This window comes from Lontra canadensis, unplaced genomic scaffold (genome assembly GCF_010015895.1).
Source record: "Lontra canadensis isolate GAN:19392208 unplaced genomic scaffold, GSC_riverotter_1.0 scaffold197, whole genome shotgun sequence".
In the NCBI taxonomy this organism is placed as follows: Eukaryota; Metazoa; Chordata; class Mammalia; order Carnivora; family Mustelidae; genus Lontra; species Lontra canadensis.
This window is the reverse complement of record NW_022631191.1, coordinates 1,015,659-1,028,983: the sequence shown is the minus strand read 5'-3', so window position 1 is coordinate 1,028,983 and position 13,325 is coordinate 1,015,659. Positions and strand designations below refer to the sequence as shown.

At 36.9% G+C, this 13,325-nt stretch overlaps 1 protein-coding gene across 13 annotated transcripts in view; it reads right to left on the bottom strand.

The window, feature by feature from the left end:
- The window catches only part of HUWE1 (HECT, UBA and WWE domain containing E3 ubiquitin protein ligase 1), a 168,916-nt gene that overhangs the window by 143,034 nt on the left and 12,557 nt on the right, over positions 1-13,325 (bottom strand). The window contains exon 1 of one of the 13 annotated variants that reach the window (XM_032847998.1): positions 4,122-4,196. The exons of the other annotated variants lie outside the window; for them this stretch is intronic. The gene's annotated coding sequence lies outside the window, so the exon portion shown is untranslated. Of the gene's footprint in view, positions 1-4,121; positions 4,197-13,325 lie in introns of those variants that run through there. 13 annotated transcript variants of the gene reach the window in all.

The following is a 13,325-nucleotide window of genomic DNA, read 5'->3' as shown; positions in this document are numbered from 1 at the left end:
CATCTAATCGGTCAAGTGTAGGTCCTAAGCCCAAGGCCTAGCTGTCAAGGTTCAAGGAGAGCAAGTACATTTGGCTTTTTCCGTTTCCAGTGTTTGGGCTCCAAACTTTTCATAAACAGACTGAGATGACAGGCACCCAATTAAATAACCAAGCCAAAACAAATGAATGAACACACACGTTCCCCTAACAAGTGCAATGTTAACCTGGTTTCTATAATTTTGTTGCAAGAAACATCTATAGTTTAAAAAAGGTTATTACTGTCCATGAGACATCAATTAAGAAAATTCAAGTTTTTTTGTTCCTAGTTAGTCTCTTTCTAAGCTGGTTTTGCAGTGGGACGTAAAGAATTTTTTGAGCACTCACTACAAGCCAGACAATGAGTTTATGTTTCCTAAAGCATTTTAGAGCATTCTGCTCCATGAAGGAAGACAAGATTCCAGCAATTTGGGAAATGTTAAAAACAGAATTTGTCTTCCTTTAGGATGGTCATGTAGCTGACTGACATTATTAACAGTTCCAAGAAATCTTGGGTAAAGGAAACTTATTAGGGCACAAAACCATTTTTTTCCAAATGTTATTTACTAAAAGCCCACCACTTTAAATATCCCAAAGAACAAACTTTGAGACATGCTGCCCAAAGGGCTTCATATTATAGTCTTTCATACAATCCTCACCACTCAAGCCAAGTTTTGGCCCCATTTACAGATAGAAAACCGAGCCTCAGAGAAATTAAGTACCTTATGCCTAGCTAGTAAATGCCAATGCCGGCACCAAGATCTAAATCCAGGCCTTTTTGGTTCCCAAGTCCATGCTTTCATAACATGCTTTTTACTTTATTTACTAGTTTTATTATAATAAATCCCTGTAGATGAAAATATAGATTTATGACAGACTCTTCTATCTTCTACACTGTTGGAGCCTATGTTCAAAAAATTATTGCAAAAGAGAAAGCTGGGGCACAAGGTAAGAAGCTGAGATACCGTCAAATCACACTAATGATCCGAACAGTAACCAGGGAAGGAGTTCTACCTAATGTTTAGAAGTTAAATGGGTAAAAGTCCCATTATATAAAAAAGCCTCTAACAAAAAGGAGGTAGTTCTAGACAAATCCCTGCAAATGGCCTACTGCCTTTGTTGGGTCAGACCAGAACTCTAAGCACCAAACAATCTTTACATGTAGTAAAGATTTCTTCCTAAACCTAGGTTAAAAAAAATCAGCTTTAAGGAAATTAATGAATTACTATGAACCACCACCCATAGCTATACATTAATTAAATACTTATTTTTAATTAACCACTTTTTTCCCTTCCTCCTTTTCCCCAAACTTCATTTACCTTTGAGGTTTGAATCTCGGTTTTGTAGGGTTTAAACAAGACAAGTGTGTTCACTTAAAATATATTAAGGGGAAGTCGCTCTTGAAAGGGTAGCTCCCTTTGTAGTAATCACCTTCAGTTGATCAAATTTAGAATGACTTTCAATACTGAATCAGCTTAAGGGCAGAAGACACCTGTAGTTCCCAAATCTGGCTCAATAGAAGTTGAGTGTAGCTGCAGTCTAGCCTTACAATTCCAAGTATGGTTGAAGGATCAGCAGCACTGACATCACCTGGGAATTATTAAAAATGCAGAATCTCAGGCCCACCCAGACCTGAGGAATCAATCTGTATTTTAATGAGATCTTCAGGTGGTTATCTTAAGTCTGAGAAGCACCAATTCAGAATACAGGCTCAAAATCAGGAAACGCAGGTTAGGATTCCTGCTATATCATTTACTCACTGTATGAGCAGCCTCTGTGTACTCCTGTTTCTTCAACTGTGAAATAAGGATAACTGATCTCCCCACTTCCACATTTACTTTCATCCAATCCATTCTCCAGAGAGCAGCAAAAGTAATCTTCTTAAAACATAAATCAGCTCACGTTACTTCCTTGCTTAAAACCTTTCAACAGATTTCCTAGAACTCTATCCAAACTCTAATCATGACTCACAGGGCCCTGGCATGATTTAGCTACTGGAACTCTCTCCAATCTCCTCTCTGCACAACTACTTTAGTCTTTCCCTTTACTTTCTAGAATGCTCTAAGTTCCTTCTGTCCTCTAGACCTTTACAAGTGCTATTCCCACTGGAATGCTTCTACATCACACTATTTCTTCCCATAGCTAGTTCCATTTGAGGGCTGACTTTAAGACCCCAAGTGGCTTCCCAAGGTAACTCACCTAAAGCTAGTCTTATTTTTCTAACAAGCACTACCCTGCTTGTTTCTCTCATAGCCAATATCAATGTAACTAGTTTGATTTTCTACAGTATTAAGCTCTCGGTATCTAGCACAGCATCTACCACATGATATAGGTAGGCAAATATCTGCAGGATGAAGTTCATGAAAGAAGTATGAACTGAGAATAAAAATCTGTGATTGTCAGCATATAGACAGTATTTGAAGCCATTGGTCTGGAGATGATGACTTACAAAGGAAGGAAAGAGACCCAGAACTGAGTTCCTACTTGATCTAACATTTAAAGGTAAGAAAAAGGAGAACCCAGAAAAGGAGAGCTTGGTGATGTAGAAATAAAACTAGTTCATCATGGTATTATGAAAGACAAAAGATGGTAAGACTGATCGATTGTGTCCAATGTTAAGATGAGTTATGTCCAGAAAAATGTACACTGAAATTGGGAATAGAGATAATTTGACCACCAATAGTTTCAGTGAGGTGATGGGAAGGGAAGCCATGGAGTGAGTCAGGGAATCAATGGAAAATGAGGCAATACAGATGGCATGTGTAGAAAACTCTTCTGAAAATGTTGTCTGTAGATACAAGCAGAGAATTACAGGTTCATTGAATGGTAGAGGGAAGAGGAGATAACAAAGAAAATTCCTAAGAAAGCTGAGGGTAGGGGACCCTTTAACCTCTATTTCACCTTAATATAATGAACACTCATGTGTTTTTTTTTTAAAGATTTATTTATTTACCTGACAGAGATCACAAGTAGGCAGAGGGGCAGGCGGAGGGGGTGGGGTGGGAGCAGGCCCCCCACCGAGCAGAGAACACGATTCGGGACTCGATCCCAGGACCTCGAGATCATGACCCGAGTCGAAGGCAGAGGCTCAACCCACTGAGCCACCCAGGCGCCCCTGAGTTTTGAAAGCACAAATACTAACCAGAATTAGGACAATCCTCTCTCTAATCTCTTAAAACTTGACTGAGTGTCCCTCTGTATGTGCTTACATTGTACCCTGTACCCATCACTTCCCTGACAATTAATGAGAAAATGCTGGCCACAGGGTGAGGAAGTTTAAAACAAGCATACACACAAAACCCCACAAACCTGGGAAGCGAAAAAATATACATTATCAGTGGTTGCCTCTAGGTGGCAGGATAACACAGTTTTAATTTATGCTTCATGCTTTTCAGGATCTTTCAAACTTGCTATAATCACACAACCATTTATGAGAATTTTCCTTTTGTACAATTTTTCTTAAGGTAGAAAAGAGTGACCCCTAATCCAAATGGCATGCATCAAATTAAGAACGCATCATCTAAACAAATGCCTTGTAGTAGTGGCTGCTAAAGTGCTCTTGGAGCTTCTTCTCTGTACCTTCTGCTGTTTAATCCTGAAGTTTAGCACATAGCACGGACTCAGTATTTACTGATTTATTATTGGTAGGTTAAGAAATGCTGCAAACACATATGGGAGTGTGGATGAATCAAAGTCAGCCTAAAATTCCCACTGAAATCATGGAAAAGCAATTTGGCCGTTTTTAACCCAAGGAGCCACCCGGGGCGCCCCAATTTGGCTGTTTTTACATAAAAAGGTTTTCAGAGCACACTAGACTCCAAAATGCCACAAGGCAAAAAGCCTCTGCCTCTATGAAGTCTCTGAGAGAAAATTCAGGTGAGAACTGCCCAGACCATCCATTATCTCAGGAAGCAGCAAACAATCTTAAAACCCACTCTGCTATATACTATTTGATTACAGAGACACAGACATCACATTAACTGATTTCTTAAAAGGAACACATTTCCATCCAGCCTAGTTTCTGATTGTTTACATTAATATCAATCCAACAAATATTCGGAGAACCCATTTGTCATTATAATAACAACGGCTAATATTTACTTACCACCTAATTATGCATTATCTCTAATCCTTGAAGATGAAGACTGTTTCCAGCTTACTAAGTCCAAGAGTAGCCACATACCCAGTAAGTGGTAAACGTGAACAAAACCAAATTTGCTCCATGATTCCACAGTACACAAAAGGTCTAAAAGCACAGTCCACCCTGCCACCCCCCCTTCTACAGACACCAATATCCTTATCATTGAGCCATATAAAATATGACCCTGAGGATGGCTGACCTAGATTTTATTGGGCACTGATAGTAAAATGCAGTAATAAAGCAACACCCAAAAAACAGCCGTTATTCACCCAAGACAAATCTGGGAATTTTCTGCAGAATTACCTTGATAGAGCCTCCTTCAAAATCTGTAAACACTATACCTCAGGTAAGTGTGTATCCTTGCTCTCCTTGCTCTGCAGTATATTCAAAGAAAATCTCTTAAAGGAATACCAAGAAGGAGGAATCTGAAACCTCTAACACTGACTCTGGAGGTAAGAATGATGTGTAAGAACACATCCCCTAGATATGCTCTATCTACAGACCTGGGAAGGTGCACATCCAGGAGTTACCCTTTAGGTCATTACTCCCAATTACTTAAGAGAGATAAACTGGCATCAGAAGAATCAGACAACAAAATAGTTGTAGATCAGTTCTGCCAGTAGAAAGGAAAGGGAAGCATGTCAAGTAGCCCCTTCTTAGCATTCTGAACAACAACAAAAAAACAAGCAGCAATGTCTACATGGAAATTATGCAAATTAAGGAGGAGAGGAAGAGATTCCTTGTCTACACATTTTCAACTGGTGCTCTGGAATAATCCTCATCTACCCTCAAAGACTGATCTGTCTCCCATCTCCTTCCTTCCTTGTGGCTGGATTTGGTGCAAAAGATCAACTGTAACAATGGTTATTCCCTATGTCATCACATCCAATTTCAAAGATGCAATTGCCTTTTCAGTCTCGCCCACCTCTAAGAGAAAATGAAGACACCAGCCTTTAAACTAATACTCTTTATTCAAACTAATGTCAAGAACTTAACCACAGAAAAGCCTATCACTTTCTAATAGGTGAACTTCACCCAGAAGGGCCACAGGCAACATTTAGTGAGTTCAGGAAAAACATATTTGCCAGAAAAATCAGCCTACTTAAAAATTACTTTCAAAATAATTTACTTAAAAATTAAATTCAGAGTTCTCAGCCCTGACTGTGCAAAGTCACCTGAGCCTTATTTCAAAAACTAAAAATGTCTGGTTATACAAATATCTGACTTAGTAAATATGAGATGGGAACTTTTTTTCTTCAAACTGTATAGGTGATATAGCTGCACAGCCAGATTTAAGAGCCGCTTTATTAGATATTAATTATCTTTGCCTATTTGTGACTTACTGAGGAATTTTCTTTAAGAGACTGGGGGAGAGGGGGTGCCTGGGTGGCTCAGTCGGTTAAGCGGCTACCTTCGGATCAGGTCATGATCCCAGCAGGGTCCTAGGATCAAGCCCCGGGGGGCCTGCTTCTCCCTCTCCCTCTGCCTGCTGCTCTCCCCGCTTGTGAATGTGTGTCGTCAAATAAATGAAATCTTAAAAAAGAGAACGGGGATAGAATGGGTATAAATAAAGCAAGAATAGCCATGTGTCGAACTGTTGAGGCTGGGTATCAGGTACATTGGGGTTCCATTATACTATCCTCTAACTTTTGTATAGGTTTGAAAATATCATAAATTAAAATATTTTAAATTAAGACTTTATCCTGCCAGATCCCTCCATTCCATCCTTCACATTATTACCAGAACAATTCCCCTCAAACTCAAAATCTACCTACATTATCAAGTGCAAACTCCTTACCTAATCCAGCATCCAAGACCTCTAGGACCTGGTACCTGTTCACCTCTCTTACCAGGGCCACAGCATTACATAATATTCCCCTTGGTTCCCCACATACTTTAACCACGTGAGGCTTTTTACAGTTCCCCTGACACTCAAGACTTCAAATACTTTGACTCAGATTGCGCTTTCTGCTAAAATGGCTGCTCTCTGCATATCCCCTGGAGCTCAGCTTAAATGTCACCTCTATGAGGCCTTTTCAGATATCCTCTCCCTCAGAGAAAAATCGATCACTCCCTCCTTTGTGCCCCCTCCAACTGTGTCCTGCATATACCCTTAATCAACACACTTCTTTATTTACCTGTCAGTCTCAACACTAGGGTGAGTTCTGCATAAGTGGGACTATGTCTATTTATCTTTGCATTCCTGTCACCAGCACATGAACTGTCACTTAGTAGATGAATGAATGAATGACTATCCAGTAAATGTTTAAGGAAGCTTAAAAATCCAAGTCACAGACTCTTGGTGAAATTTCCAACTGACAAAACAAAAACTGATTTATAAAATTCATTCAATCTGCATTTTTCCAATCAACATATAGGTATGGACACACTATATGCAGGGCATTGCCAAGGGTGCTATGAGATAGCCAGGTATTCAGAAACGTAAATTAGAGGAAAAAGGAAAACTAGAAGCAATGATAGTATAAAAGCTATGAAGTCAGTACACAAAACACAATCAAATTACAGTACACAATCAAATTACAACTTCCTAGTGGCCTAAGCAAAGCTGCAAACGCAATTACAAGAGATCAACAAAATACATAAAATAAATCCTTAAGAACACCAAACATAATCCTCCTGCTTTTTAAAAAATTTTGGATTTTTAGAGATTCAAGTTGCATAAAACAGAGTACACTGTTAGCAAAACTGAAACAATTAGACCAGTTTCACTTTTGGGGCATAGTGCTTTAGTCTAGAAAAATATATACATAGCAATTTGGATATCATTTTAAAGCATGTGAAGAAATCTTTATGGATTTCTTGTCCTATACTGAGGGATTTCCATAAAAATTCTGAAGTTCTACCGAAAATTTTTGCGTATGTTGGAATTTTTCTGAACAGTTGATATCTTTCAGTGGCTTCTTAAAGTGATCCATGACCTGCAACAGTAGGAACCATCACCCCACAAGATTTCCAAGACTGCTTAGGACTTAGTGACTACAATGTTTTCACTTTCACTTATGAAACACAGGCATAAGGTATTTCCCCCTAAAAGTCACATGATAGGCTACTGTCAAATATAATAAAGATAGTACAGGAAACCAAAGAAACAGAATTCCAACCCTTTGCATTATTCAGCTCCAGTTATCTCATATCCCTGGGTTTAAGAAGAAATACGCAGCATCTCTCAAGACTGAACCTCTGTATAAGAGAGAATCCTGTATTCCTGGATAAAATCCTCTAGTCCGTATCCCGAAGAAAGGCAGAAAAGGCCCAAACCTTCTATAAAAAGCCTAGATTAAGTGTATTTCTAAATAAAAGCTAGTTTCTTTTTTAAAGATTTTATTTATTTATTTGACAGAGAGAGAGAGAGAGAGAGAGACAGACAGACAGACAGCGAGAGAGGGAACACAAGCAGGGAGAATGGGAGAAGGGGAAGGAGGCTTCCCACCAAGCAGGGAGCCCGATGTGGGGCTCCATCCCAGGACCTTAGGATCACGACCTGAGCTGAAGGCAGACGCTTAACCACTGAGCCACCCAGGCGCCCTAAAAGCTAGGTTTTAATGCCTTAAAATATTCTGACGAAAGATACATCTGTATGGGGAGAAGATAAGAGACCTTAGTAATGTATTTACTTGCACCACATATTGTGGATAATTTATTTTAAAGGCAGAGATTAAGGAATACAACTGGAAGAAAGTCAAAATGAAGTAGAGGACAACAGCACAGTGGAAAGGCTTGGGAGTTGGGACACAAATGGGCTTAAATTCCATTTATTAGCTGTATGATCTTAGACAAGTTACTATGCCTCACTGAGTCAGTAACCTCCATAAAATAAACAACACAGTCCACCTCAAGGGACTGTGTCTGGCAATGAGTAAGCCATATTATTATTTGTTCTATTTCTTTTAGCTCCAGATTAATTTAAGGGCAGCATTCTTATGCCGGATATTAAACACACACACACACACACACACACACACCCCAAAAGCAAACAAGAGCTGGTCTTTTCAAACTTTCTACATGTTATCTGCATATGAAAGAACATAAAGCACGTATTGAAACTGTTAGCTTTAAGTAATGACATGAACCAAAAAGTCAAACTCAACTTTGATGATGAGACTGGGAAGTTCTAGATCTCCTTCTCAAGTAAGCTGTAGTTCTCCAAAGGTTAAACAGGCCACTAAATACTGTCTGGGCCATACAACTTAAGAATCAGAGATTTTAAGTGTATCTGAGCTATTCTGAGCTGGTTCAAATGAATCTGGAACACAGAGACACCAAGATTCTTCTACATGATTTAAATAACAGTAGTAATTACGGCAATTATCAACATGGCAACAAATTCCTTTCAACATGAAATAACTCCAACTTCACAGGTTTATTATGAGGCTAAAATTAATTAATTGACAAAACTTTAAAACAATGCTTTTACAAAAAAAAGTATGTCCCAACATATAGACAAAACTGGGTCTATAAATTTAACAGCACCACACACACACAGCTTGGCACATACTCATTTCCAATGTTCTTTAAATAAACTAAACAATGTGAACAATCTGCTCCTTTAAAACATTTATATCTATAACATTAAAGATGTTTGCTGAAAATGAAAGAACAGTATGCATAGGTACTCTAGTTCCCTGCCACCAACTGACTTTGTGACCTTAGGACAATCTGAGCTTCAAATATGTAAAATGAAAATAAAAGAACTAAAATCTCTCAAAGCACTGTCTCTAACACTTTGCCTCCAGTTCAAGACAAATGTTAAGTATTAAACGTGAACAACTGGAATTATTCTCAAAAACTAAAGACCAAAAAGTAACCAAGTCTGTTTTCTACTTGGCACAAATTCCAACTTTTGTTTTAACAAACTACATTTTTCCAAATAATTCAGTTTTAAGCTGATCTTATGTTTAAAAATCAAATAGTCTTTCCCAAAACAGGACTACTGGTTAACCATCTGGACAAAAATAAGAGCACATAACTACTTCACACCATTACTTAAACATAAAAAGCTAAACTATAAAAGTATTTGAAAATAATGCAGATAAATATTCTTGTAATCTTGTTAAAGAAAAGATCTTCCAAGAAAGATACACAACCTAGAAACCATAAAGGAAAGAAAAAGGGAAGATTTGGCTACACAAAAATTCCAAACCATAAACACAGAAAATATTTTTAAAAGTATACAGAAAGAGTTGGTATTTCTAATATACAAACAACTCCCAAAACTCAGTAAGACAAATAAGCTGATTGAAAACCAAGTAAAAGACCACAAACTTGCAATCTGCAGAAGATACTAACATTTGCTCATCCTCTTTAATAATACAAAAATTCCAGTCAAAGCAAGGAGATGCTATCTCATTCATCAGACTGGTTAAAATTGAAAAGATTATCTTGTATTGGCAGATAAAGGTAGAGAAAAGGGCACTGACAGACACTGCTGGTGTGAATGGCAATTCAATATAGCCTTTCTGGAGCTTTGGCAGTATCCATCAAAAATTTAAATGGTACCACCCTTTGACCCAGAAAGAACTCTACTTCTAAGGATCAACAAATAGGGAATGATTAAATTATAGGCGATGCATGCTTTGAAATGCAAAGCACCATTAAAAAGAATGGAGTTGAGCTATATGTTTTAATATATAAAAATATACATAGGACATAAACGGAGAAGCACAGTATGTAAATGCTAAAAGATAAAGAATATATACAAACTGTCAACAGACTTTTGAAATGTGGTATGAATAAAACAAGACTATCATCTGGGGAGGGGAGAGACTAATTTTTAACTAAAATGTTTATTTTGTTTGAATCTTTAACAGGATACTTCCATAATTTAAAACAACTGAAAAGGGATATATAGATAGGCTCAGGGGGAAAAAAAGATGGGTTTATAGAACACTTTAATTTCAAAGTTTTATGAACAGGAAATTCAGTCCTAGTTACAGGCTTATGGCATCCATAAATATGCACAAAAACACATGGCCAAATTGAAATGTCCCATGAAAGAGCTCAAAATTGACCCCATGTTGAAAAGTAACAGCCACAGTCAAAAGGGCTTTTTTGGGGGGACTTCTCATTTACCTTTCTACTCCCCTAAAATTTCCCCATTTTGGGGGGTAACTTTCTTATTCTGTGCTTCTATGGGTGACATCTGCTGGCACATTTAGAAACAGATTATAGTATAGCATACTGAAAATACTGGACTAGGTTAACCTGGATTCAATGCCCAACTCTACCACTAACCAGCAACCTTTGTTATCTTGGACAAATCATTTCCCCGAATCCAGGCCTATAAAGTAAAAGGAGTTTGATACGGTAATATCAAATACAGACTTATTCAGCTCTTATGCTGGACATGGAGAAGAGTGCCATTTTAAAGCCACTGGTCATTTGTTTTGCTAGAGGTAGAGATTTGAATTAACTATGCAGGCAGTCTGAGTCTACTTTTTAAAAAAAGCAAAAATCTATGTAAGATCTATGTAAAAGGTTGTCTTCAAGTGATATCTACATCCCTCTGGATTATATTCTTAAGGATGGTCTTGCCAAGACACTCAAGGAAATGTGAGTAGGAGGGAAATGGAGCCCCAGATTAGGTCAAAAGACTACAAGGCACCATAGGTTGGAAGAGTCAAGCCAGCCCCTACAAAATACAGCAGTAGATATAGATGTAAGGAGAGAGAGACACCTATAGCAATGATACTGGATCTGTCCAGGTTTAAGCTCTTCTCTAACACTAATGTATCAAGGCTTACCCTGAGGTGCTATCATACTGTAAATCAACATGGATTATATACTAAACTCACCATTGTGAATAATGTAGGACAGTCCTTGTAAAGGGCAATTTGATAATAAGTATTCAAAGCCTTTTATATTTTTGCATTCCAGTTCTAGAAATTTCTTAAGTAAGTAAACATAATGTCACAAAGATGTCTCATTCAGATGTTCTTAAGCTTCTTTCCTTTATTCAATACTTAATTTACCAAATGGCCTACTCTGTGTTAGGAAGCATTCTTTAAAAATCATGGAAAACTAGGACTTATAGGTCTGAAAATAGGAAACTGGTTAATAAATGATAAATCATGTACACCACAGAAAATAATACAGCCATGAGAAGTATTATGTTGTCATAATACATTATGACAGGGAACAGAGATCAATAAAGTGGTAATAACAATTTAAAAATACCATTTTTATATTGGTTTGGAGAAACAGCTTTAAAAAAAAAGACAATTTAGGGGCAACTGAGGAAATGTGACTACGGACTAGCTAATTAGATATTAAGGTAAAAAACAAATTTCCTAGGTGTGATAAACAGTACTGTAGATATTGTAGGTCCTTATTAAGACATGCAGGCTGAAGGACTTAAGGATGAAATGTCACTTTTTTTAAAGATGAAATGTCACTGTTACTTCATATGCTTCAGAAAAATTAAACACATATGTACACATAAATCAAATATGGCAAATTTTAACTATTATTGGATATAGCCAGTGATATACAGATGCTCAATGTGCTATTCTTTCAGCATTTTTATGTTTGAAAATTTTCACAATAAGAAGTTGTAGGGAAGGTTATTAATTACATTTTTAAAGAGTAAAGATTTGGGGAGAGAAAGTATGCTTATGCTACACAGGGATAAAGAAAAGCCTTGGAAGAATATATTGTGTACCAGCATACTAACAGTATTTATCTGAATGGCAGGAGATTTCTGTGCTTATTTGTGTATGTTTTCAACAATAAACCATATATACTGCTATAATCCTGAGAAACATTACTTAAAAATAAAGTCAGGAAAACATTTTCAAACAAGAACTACAATAAAATGAACAAATGACTAAAGGCCCACTCCCAAAGCATTCTTATTAAATGATTTTACAAACTAAGTAAGTATGTAAACAATTCCACACAAGTAATAAATTGCTGTGTGAACATCACAGTTTTTAAATTTCTACTTACATGAGTAATTTATACCATTCTCACAATATGAAAATTCAAGCAATTCATGGTAAAGATCGCAGTGGGAAGGGGAATACCGAGTTAAAAGTACTTAAGAATTTCCCCTCATATTATACCCCCTCCACTAAAAGATTGGAGGCAAAAATAAATGTTAAAGTTATCAGTTCATGAGGAGAGGGGGGTAAGCTAAGGGTTTTGTTTTATTATTCTCTGTATTCTTTAGTGTATTTTAAGTTTCTCAGAAAAAGAAATGCAATTACAGAAAAAGCAAAAGTTCCTCTTGACCACTCCTTCCAAAAAATCAGTTTACCCTAGTTTTTAATATATAAATAGCACCATATAGTACATACTATCTTACAGCTTGCCAAATATCTTCACATAAATAGCTGTATTAACGTAAACCACTTGTGGGCAGTATTCTAAGACCATACTCTTCCCTGTATTTTTGCTATAACCTGTACCTAATTATTTTTTGCCAATCTAATGGTTAAAAAATATCTCATTTTAATTTGCATTTCTAGTATTTAGTTTGAGTATCTTTTCTTGTTACCAGACAGTTTTAGTTCCTATTCTGGGAAAAGCCTGTCCTTAATTTTCTACTGCTTTTATTTTTAAAATGTTACTCTTATCATTAAGACAGGAACACACCGACCAAAATGTTAATGATGACTGAATATTTTTGTGGGAGTAGGAATCTTTTCCCAAAATAAGAACACATTTTCTAGTTTTTCCTAAATTAATTCAGTAACAGAAACTAGAAAATTATAAAACTGGGTGAAAAAAAAGCCTTTCAGATGCAAGTAGTACTTTCAGGATACCCTATTATAGGAGCACATAACACCCTAGAGGAACTCATAAAATCCAGCTTAAAGATATAAACACACCTAAAGCACAAGTCTTGTTAAGAAATAAAATACTGGTTGAGGCTACTGATTCATTTGGGATACATTAACTAACTTCATTTTTAGAAAGCATTTTTTGAGATCATGATGTACTTTTCATGTATCTTGTTTAAGCCCAACAAAATTCTGGGTTACATTCGCAGAAGCCCTCCTATAAATTCTATTGCACATTTTGTTCACTCCTCCTCATTGTACTAATCCCTTTGACTATGATTTACAAGTCTCCCTCCCCTAGTAGACCATGCTACCCTCCACTCCCTAGTTGCTTATCTTGGAATTTCCAGTATCTGGCATTATTGAG